The following is a 10,705-nucleotide window of genomic DNA, read 5'->3' on the forward strand; positions in this document are numbered from 1 at the left end:
GATACTAGGGATCAAGCCCTAACAAAACTAATTCGATCACATGATCCCATCCAACCGCTCACCGACCAGCGAGCCTATGAAAGAATTACTCACTCTTGGTGGGAAGCATCATGGAATTGGTGATGAAGGAGGGTTGGTGATGACGAAGACCGAAGATTCCCCTCTCTGAAACACCGAACGGGCTCCAGATCTTGCCTCCCGATGAAGAATAGGAGGTGGCGGCGGCTCCATATCGTGAAAGGCGATGAAACTTCCTCATCTTTTTTTTTCTTCCGAAAATAGGATTTTATAGCGTGGAATTAGGGCTAGATGGGCCTCGAGGGCCCCACAACCCACCAGGGCACGCTTGGAGGGGGTGGCACGCCCTGGTGTCTTATGGTCAGCCAAGCCCCCCCTCTGGTGGTTCTTGGTTCCAGTATTTTTATCTATTCTGAAATAATTCTCCAAAAAGTTTCGTCCAAATCCAAGAACTTTTATTTCGGCACAAAAACAACATCATGGTAGTTCTGCTGAAAACATCGTCAGTCTGGGTTAGTTTCATTCAAATGATGCAAATTAGGGTCCAAAACGAGAGAAAAAGCGTTAGAAGAAGTAGATACGACGGAGACGTATCAGCCGGCTCAAGAGATTACAGGCGTCGCCGTCTCCCATTCCCTACTCTTCCTCGTTGGAGACCGGAACACGAACGGTGCCGGTGGACGTCAGATCGATGACGGATCCGTCCGGGGCTGCAGCCGCCTCCTGTGCCTGTTAGCTTGCACGGTGGGCACGTCGTGCCATGGCCGCGTGGGACGGTGGTGCGTCCCAAATATCGGTGCACCAACGGAGGGGTTGCACATCCGCCGGCGCATTCGGACGCCACACGGACTGCACGGCTTCCGGCGAGGCAGCTATGGCCGGCCTAGCACCGGATCCATGAGCTATTTGGGCGGACGCAATGGGTTCCCAGCGTATGGAGTCCAAGCGCAACCGTGCACGGGCATCCTCCCGGGTGTTGGGGATATAACTACCAGGTATGACCCGCCCAGAAGGGGCCGGGTCAATCCTAATGGCGGGTTACTAAAGGTTCAGTGAATATACAGGGAGATGGTTTAGTATAAACCTTGTAGTAGGCCCAAGCCCAGAGGCGGCTTGAGGTCCATGATTGTAAACCGCCATGAGTAAGAAAGGCTTGTAAAGAAAGGCGTGCAAAGGAAGTCACCGAGCCGGACACGTCATATGAGCCGACCGGGACTCTGTAGGCCGCCAGGCGTCAACCCGTGTATATAAGGGGACGACCAGGTGGTGGCTTAGGGCAAGAAACAACAGATCGATAGCCAAGCTAGTGTATTCGCTCCTTGGTCATCGAAACCTAGCAATACAACATCAACTGGACTAGGCCTTACCTTCACCGTAAGGGGCCGAACCAGAATAAACCTCTCGTGTCCTTTGTCCTGATTAACCCCTTTAAGCTTCCTAGTTGCGATGGCCCGACGACTAAGTCCTTTCGCTAGGACATCTGCCATGACAATTCCATGACAGTTGGTGCCCACCGTGGGGCCAGCGCACGGTGGATTTGAGTTCTTGAAGGGCAACTTCGAAGGGCTCAAGGGATACGTTGTGGGCCGGATGACCAAGAGTCGTCGCGGCAAGCTCTACATCGACGATGAAGGCTGGGGCCCCGATGCCGGCTCGATTGAGTACGGGTACCGGGTCCCCTTTGGCGGAATCCATGTCTTCATCGGCCGGATCGGCGAGCCAGGCCCTGAGTCGGACATCTGCACCAAACTCATCGAGACGGCTCAGTGCGCGAGACCCGCTCGGGCTCAACCCGCCGTGCGGCAGGCCTTCGTGGGTTGCATCCATGGAGGGGAATTTTCTGAAGGATCGATAGACGGTGGTGAGACGACCATCTGCTCTGACAGTGTGTCATCCACAGGCGAGACATATTCTTTGTATCAACTACAAGATGGCGTGCTTGGGGGTTGTTCCGATGGCAGCAGTATTCCGGACCCCTCTGAGCCGCCGAATCGAGCCAGAGTCTTCATGGCTGGCACTCAACCCGGGCAGAATTCTACGGCTGCGGCAGCAATAACCATCGGGGCGGCAGCAGCCGGGTCAGGAGACCCTACGCGCCCCCGGCTCAGGTACAAATGGACCTCATGGATAAGATGATGGCTCTGTTGACTGCTGTGGTTGAGCCGGCGGATAAGGCTCAGCATGACGCGGAGGTGGCACGACTACATGAAGAGGTGGCACAAGCTAAGGAAAATTTAGCAGCAAAAGATGTCAGGATGGCTGCGGAACGGGCTGCTTTGGATGATCATGCTCGGCAGCTTCAAGCGGAGACTTTCCGGCTCTCGGTGGATCTGAACGCGTCAAATGAGGTCATGAGGAGAAGACACCAGAAAACTCAGTCACGTCTGCCTCTGACTTACGATCCTAGGGACCTTTTCCACACACCTAGGGCCGGTCCCAGCAACCTGCCGGAGGCAAACCGGTTCACAACACCCAGGACGGGGGCACCGGTTCAGCCGAGGGCTATGGAACCACCCCGTGTGAATACTGCTCTGCCTCATTACACATTAGTACCACCGGGTCACTTCTCTAACCCTTTGGAGAATTTAATTGCTGCATCGGCTCGTCTGGCGGCTCTCCCAATGGAAGGTGACTCTCCAACGGCGATCTAAACACGAAGGGTCAGAGAACTTCTTCAGACAGCCCTAGCACAGCAGGATGCGTACTCTTATAGTCGAGACAGATTCCATTCAACCCCTCGCCCAAGCCGGAGTCCGAGCTATAGCAGACATATGGACTCAGCGCCTATGTCAAGCAATGCCCAACGCCGTAACGAACTGCGCAGGCATGACCCGGTGTAGGATGGAGCCTTGAACTTGGTAGATCAGGAGAGGATCCGTTAGGAGGCTGAGCAAGTGGTTCAACTGGCAGCTGAGCAGGCGGCTCATCAGGCTTTTCCGATTTATCCAACAACCTCTGTTGAGGAAGGAGTGGCCACAAGGACAGAGGTGTCCCTTGCCTGGTGCCGGCTCTACGTAATGAGCACTTGCCAAAAGATTTCAAGGGGCCTCGTAAAGTGCCTAATTACATGGCCGACTTGCGGCCTGGGGCATGGATTGAAAGTTATGAGATGGCGATGGAGCTATTGGAGGTCAGCGATGCAGCAATGGCTAAATATTTCACTATGATGTTGGATGGAACAGCTCACACTTGGTTGAAAGGGTTGCCACCCAACTCCATCGGCTCATGGGCGGAGTTAAAAGCCCGGTTCATTCATAACTTCAAGGACACATGTGTTGGGGAACATAGTAATTTCAAAAAAAAATCCAATAGGGGGCAGGGGGCACCCCATAGACATTAAGCATAGATACGAGTGAGAAACTCTCATCGTAGTCAACACCTTGAACTTGTCAAAAACCTTTTGCGACAATTCTAGCTTTGTAGATAGTAACACTACTATCAGCGTCCGTCTATCTCTTGAAGATCCATTTAATCTCAATTGCTTGCCGATCAACGGGCAAGTCAACCAAAGTCCACACTTTGTTCTCATACATGGATCCCATCTCAGATTTCATGGCCTCAAGACATTTCGCGGAATCTGGGCTCATCAGCGCTTCCTCATAGTTCGTAGGTTCGTCATGGTCAAGTAACATGAATTCTAGAGTAGGATTACTGTACCACTCCGGTGCGGATCTCACTCTAGTTTACCTACGAGGTTCAGTAGTAACTTGATCTGAAGTTACATGATCATCATCATTAGCTTCCTCACTAATTGGTGTAGTAGTCACAGGAACAGATTTCTGTGATGAACTACTTTCCAATAAGGGAGCAGGTACAGTTACCTCATCAAGTTCTACTTTCCTCCCACTCACTTCTTTCAAGAGAAACTCCTTCTCTAGAAAGGATCCACTCTCAGCAATGAATAACTTGCCTTTGGATCTGTGATAGAAGGTGTACCCAGCATTTTCTTTTGGGTATCCTATGAAGACGCACTTCTCCGATTTGGGTTTGAGCTTATCAGGTTGAAACTTTTCCACATAAGTATTGCAACCTCAAACTTTAAGAAACGACAACTTTGGTTTCTTGCCAAACCATAGTTCATACGGTGTCGCCTCAATGGATTTAGATGGTGCCCTTTTTAACGTGAATGCAGCTGTCTCTAATGCATACCCCCAAAACTATAGTGATTAATCGGTAAGAAACATCATAGATTGCACTATATACAATAATAGTATGGTTATGACGTTCGGACACACCATTATGTTGTGGTGTTCCAGGTGGCATGATTTGTGAAACTATTCCACATTGTTTTTTATTGAAGACCAAACTCGTAACTCAAATATTTGTCTCTGCGATCAGATCGTAGAAGCTTTATTTTCTTGTCACGATGATTTTCCACTTCACTCTGAAATTTCTTTGAACTTTTCAAATGTTTCAGACTTGTGTTTCATCACGTAGATATACCCATATCTGCTCAAATCATCTATGAAGGTCAGAAAACAACGATACCCGCCGCGAGCCTCAACACTCATCGGACTGCATACATCAGTATGTATTATTTCCAATATGTCAGTTGCTCGCCCCATTGTTCTGGAGAACGGAGTCTTAGTCATCTTGCCCATGAGGCATGGTTCGCAAGCATCAAAAATGATTCATAATCAAGTGATTCCAAAAGCCCATCAGCATGGAGTTTCTTCATGCGCTTTACACCAATATGACCTAAACGGCAGTGCCACAAATAAGTTGCACTATCATTATTAACTTTGCATCTTTTGGCTTCAATATTATGAAAATGTGTATCACTACGATTGAGATCCAATGAACCATTTTCATTGGGTGTATGACCATAGAAGGTTTTATTCATGTAAACAGAACAACAATTATTCTCTAACTTAAATGAATAACTGTTTTGCAATAAACATGATCAAATCATATTCATGCTCAACGCAAACACCAAATAACATTTATTTAGGTTTAACACTAATCACGAAAGTATAGGGAGTGTGCGATGATGATCATATCAATCTTGGAACCACTTCACACATCGTCACTTCACCATTAACTAGTCTCTCTTCATTCTGCAACTCCCGTTTCGAGTTACTACTCTTGGCAACTGAACCAGTATCAAATACCGAGGGGTTGCTACGAACACTAGTAAAATACACATCAATAATCTGTATATCAAATATACCTTTGTTCACTTTGCCATCCTTCTTATCCGCCAAATACTTGGGGTAGTTCCGCTTCCAGTGACCAGTCCCTTTGCAGTAGAAGCACTTAGTCTCAGGCTTAGGACCAGACTTGGGCTTCTTCACTTGAGCAGCAACTTGCTTGCTGTTCTTCTTGAAGTTCCCTTTCTTTCCCTTTGCCCTTTTCTTGAAACTAGTGGTCTTGTTAATCATCAACACTTGATGCTCTTTCTTGATTTCTACCTTCATCGATTTCATCATCATGAAAAGCTCGGGAATCGTTTTCATCATCCCTTGCATACTATAGTTCATCACGAAGTTCTACTAACTTGGTGACGGTGACTAGAGAATTCTGTCAATCACTATTTTATCTGGAAGATTAACTCCCACTTGATTCAAGCGATTGTAGTACCCAGACAATCTGAACACATGCTCACTGCTTGAACTATTCTCCTCCATCTTTTAGCTATAGAACTTGTTGGAGACTTCATATCTCTCAACTCGGGTATTTGCTTGAAATAATAACTTCAACTCCTGGAACATCTATATGATCCATGACGTTCAAAACGTCTTTGAAGTCCCGATTCTAAGCTGTTAAGCATGGTGCACTAAACTATCAAGTAGTCATCATATTGAGCTAGCTAAACATTCATGACGTCTGCATCTGCTCCTCCAATAGGTCTGTCACCTAGCGGTGCATTAAGGACATAATTCTTCTGCGCAGCAATGAGGATAAACCTCAGATCACGGATCCAATCCGCATCATTGCTACTAACATCTTTCTACTTAGTTTTCTCTAGGAACATATCAAAAATAAAACAGGGGAGCTAAACGCGAGCTATTGATCTACAACATAGATATGCTAATACTACCAGGACTAAGTTGATGATAAATTTAAGTTCAATTAATATATTACTTCAGAACTCCCACTTAGAAAGACATCCCTCTAATCTTTTAAGTGATCACGTGATCCAAATCTACTAAACCATAACCGATCATCACGTGAAATGGAGTAGTTTTCAATGGTGAACATCACTATGTTGATCATATCTACTGTATGATTCACGCTCGACCTTTCAGTCTCAGTGTTCCGAGGCCATATCTGCATATGCTAGGCTCGTCAAGTTTAACCTGAGTATTCTGCGTGTGCAAAACTGGCTTGCACCCGTTGTAGATGGACGTAGAGCTTATCACACCCGTTGGTGTCTGGGCACGACGAACTTTGGCAACGGTGCATACTCAGGGAGAACACTTTTATCTTGAAATTTAGTGAGAGATCATCTTATAATGCTACCGTCAATTAAAGGAAGATAAGATGCATAAAAGATAAACGTCACATGCAATCAAAATATGTGACATGATATGGCCATCATCATCTTGTGCCTTTGATCTCCATCTCCAAAACATCGTCATGATTTCCATCGTCACCGGCATGACACCATGATCTCCATCATCTCGATCTATATCAATGTGTCGTCACATGGTCGTCTCGCCAACTATTGCTCTTGCAACTATTGCTATCGCATAGCGATAATTGTAAAGCAATTATTTGGCGCTTGCATCTTATGAAATAAAGAGACAACCATAAGGATTCTGCCAGTTGCCGATAACTTCAACAAAACATGATCATCTTATACAACAACTTATGTCTCATCACGTCTTGACCATATCACATCACAACATGCCCTGCAAAAACAAGTTAGACGTCCTCTACTTTGATGTTGCAAGTTTTACGTGGCTGCTATGGGCTGAGCAAGAACCGTTCTTACCTACGCATCGAAAACCACAACGATAGTTTGTCAAGTTAGTGTTGTTTTAACCTTCTCAAGGACCGGGCGTAGCCACACTTGGCTCAACTAAAGTTGGAGAAACTGACACCCGCTAGTCACCTGTGTGCATAGCACGGCGGTAAAACCACTCTCGCGTAAGCGTACGCATAATGTCAGTCCGGGCCGCTTCATCCAGCAGTACCGCCGAACCAAAGTGTGACATGCTGGTAAGCAGTATGACTTATATCGCCCACAACTCACTTGTGTTCTACTCGTGCATATAACATCAACGCATAAAACCTAGCTCGGATGCCACTGTTGGGGAACGTAGTAATTTCAAAAATTTCCTACGCACACGCAAGATCATGGTGATGCATAGCAACGAGAGGGGAGAGTGTTGTTAACCATCAACACTTGATGCTCTCTTGATTTCTACCTCCGTCGATTTCAACATCACGAAGAGCTTGGGAATCGTTTCCGTTATCCCTTGCATATTATAGTTCATCATGAAGTTCTACTAACTTGGTGATGGTGACTAGATAATTCTGTTAATCACTATTTTATCTCAAAGATTAACTCCCACTTGATTCAAGCGATTGTAGTACCCAGGCAATCTGAGCACATGCTCACTGCTTGAGCTATTCTCCTCCATTTTTTAGCCATAGAACGTGTTGGAGACTTCATATCTCTCAACTCGGGTATTTGCTTGAAATATTAATTTCAACTCTTGGAACATCTCATATGGTCCATGACGTTCAAAATGTCTTTGAAGTCCCGATTCTAAGCTGCTAAGCATGGTACACTAAACTATCAAGTAGTCATCATATTGAGCTAGCCAAACGTTCATAACGTCTGCATCTGCTCCTGCAATAGGTCTGTCACCTAGCAGTGCATCAAGGACATAATTCTTCTGTGTAGCAATGAGGATAACCCTCAGATCACGGATCCAAACCGCATCATTGCTACTAACATCTTTCAACTTAGTTTTCTCTAGGAACATATCAAAAATAAAACAGGGGAGCTAAATGCGAGCAATTGATCTACAACATAGATATGCTAATACTACCAGGACTAAGTTCATGATAAATTAAAGTTCAATTAATCATATTACTTAAGAACTCCCACTTAGATAGACATCCCTCTAATCTTCTAAGTGATCACGTGATCCAAATCAACTAAACCATGTCCGATCATCACGTGAGATGGAGTAGTTTCAATGGTGAACATCACTATGTTGATCATATCTACTATATGATTCACGCTCGACCTTTCGGTCTCAGTGTTCCGAGGCCATATCTGCATATGCTAGGCTCGTCAAGTTTAACCTGAGTATTCTGCGTGTGCAAAACTGGCTTGCACCCGTTGTAGATGGACGCAGAGCTTATCACACCCGATCATCACGTGGTGTCTGGGCACGATGAACTTTGGCAACGGTGCATACTCAGGGAGAACACTTTTATCTTGAAATTTAGTGAGAGATCATCTTATAATGCTATTGTCAATTAAAGCAAGATAAGATGCATAAAAGATAAACATCACATGCAATCAAAATACGTGACATGATATGGCCATCATCATCTTGTGCCTTTGATCTCCATCTCAAAAACATCGTCATGATTTCCATCGTCACCGGCATGACACCATGATCTCCATCATCTTGATCTATATCAATGTGTCGTCACATGGTCGTCTCGCCAACTATTGCTCTTGCAACTATTGCTATCGCATAGCGATAATTGTAAAACAATTATTTGGCGCTTGCATCTTATGCAATAAAGAGACAACCATAAGGCTTCTGCCAGTTGCCGATAACTTCAACAAAACATGATCATCTTGTATAACAACTTATATCTCATCACGTCTTGACCATATCACATCACAACATGCCCTCCAAAAACAAGTTAGACGTCCTCTACTTTGTTGTTGCAAGTTTTACATGGCTGCTACGGGCTGAGCAAGAACCGTTCTTACCTACGCATCAAAACCACAACGATAGTCCGTCAAATTGGTGCTGTTTTAACCTTCTCAAGGACCGGGCGTAGCCACACTCGGTTCAACTAAAGTTGGAGAAACTGACACCCGCTAGTCACCTGTGTGCATAGCACGGCGGTAAAACTAGTCTCCCGTAAGCATACGCGTAATGTCAGTCCAGGCCGCTTAATCCAACAATACCGCCGAACCAGAGTATGACATGCTGGTAAGCAGTATGACTTATATCGCCCACAACTCACTTGTGTTCTACTCATGCATAACATCAACGCATAAAACCTAGGCTCCGATACCACTGTTGGGGAACGTAGTAATTTCAAAAAAAATCCTACGCACATGCAAGATCATGGTGATGCATAGCAACGAGAGGGGAGAGTGTTGTCCACATACCCTCGTAGACCGAAAGCGGAAGCATTAGTACAACGCGGTTGATGTAGTCGTACGTCTTCACGGCCCGACCGATCAAGCACCGAAACTACGCACCTCCAAGTTCTAGCACACGTTCAGCTCGATGACGATCCCCGGACTCCGATCCAGCAGAATGTCGGGGAAGAGTTCCGCCAGCATGACGGCGTGGTGACGATCTTGGTGTTCTACTGTCGCAGGGCTTCGCCTAAGCACCACTACAATATTATCGAGGACTATGGTGGAGGGGGGCACCACACACAGCTAAGAGATCAATGATCAACGGTTGTGTCTATGGGATGCCTCCTACCCCCGTATATAAAGGAGCAAGGGAGGAAGGCGGCCGGCCTAGGAGGAGGGCGCGCAAGGGGGAGTCCTACTCCCACCGGGAGTAGGACTCCTCCTTCCCTTGTTGGAGTAGGAGAGAAGGAAAGAGGGGGAGAGGAACAAGGAAAAGTGGGCTGCACCCCTTGTCCAATTCGGACCAGAGGGGGGTGCGCGCCTCCTTCCTTTTGGCCTCTCTCCTCTATTCTCGTATGGCCCAATAAGGCCCATATACTCCCCGGCGAATTCCCGTAACTCTCCGGTACTCCGAAAAATACCCGAATCACTTGGAACCTTTTCGATGTACAAATTGTTGGAAATATGCCCTAGAGGCAATAATAAAAGAATTATTATTATATTTCTTTGTTCATGATAATTGTCTTTATTCATGCTATAACTGTATTATCCGGAAATCGTAATACACGTGTGAATACATAGACCATAATATGTCCCTAGTAAGCCTCTAGTTGACTAGCTCGTTGATCAACAGATAGTCATGATTTCCTGGCTATGGACATTGGATGTCATTGATAACGGGATCACATCATTAGGAGAATGATGTGATGGACAAGACCCAATCCTAAGCATAGCACAAAGATCGTGTAGTTCGTTTGCTAGAGCTTTTCCAATGTCAAGTATCTTTTCCTTTGACCATGAGATCGTGTAACTCCCGGATACCGTAGGAGTGCTTTGGGTGTATCAAACGTCACAACGTAACTGGGTGACTATAAAGGTGCATTACAGGTATCTCCGAAAGTGTCTGTTGGGTTGACACGAATCGAGACTGGGATTTGTCACTCCATATAACGGAGAGGTATCACTGGGCCCACTCGGTAATGCATCATCATTATGAGCTCAAGGTGACCAAGTGGTTGGTCACGGGATCATGCATTACGGTACGAGTAAAGTGACTTGCCGGTAACGAGATTGAACAAGGTATTGGGATACCGACGATCGAGTCTCGGGCAAGTAACATACCGATTGACAAAGGGAATTGTATACGGGGTTGATTAATCCTCGACATCGTGGTTC

Source organism: Triticum urartu, chromosome 2 (genome assembly GCF_003073215.2).
Source record: "Triticum urartu cultivar G1812 chromosome 2, Tu2.1, whole genome shotgun sequence".
NCBI classification, from domain to species: Eukaryota; Viridiplantae; Streptophyta; class Magnoliopsida; order Poales; family Poaceae; genus Triticum; species Triticum urartu.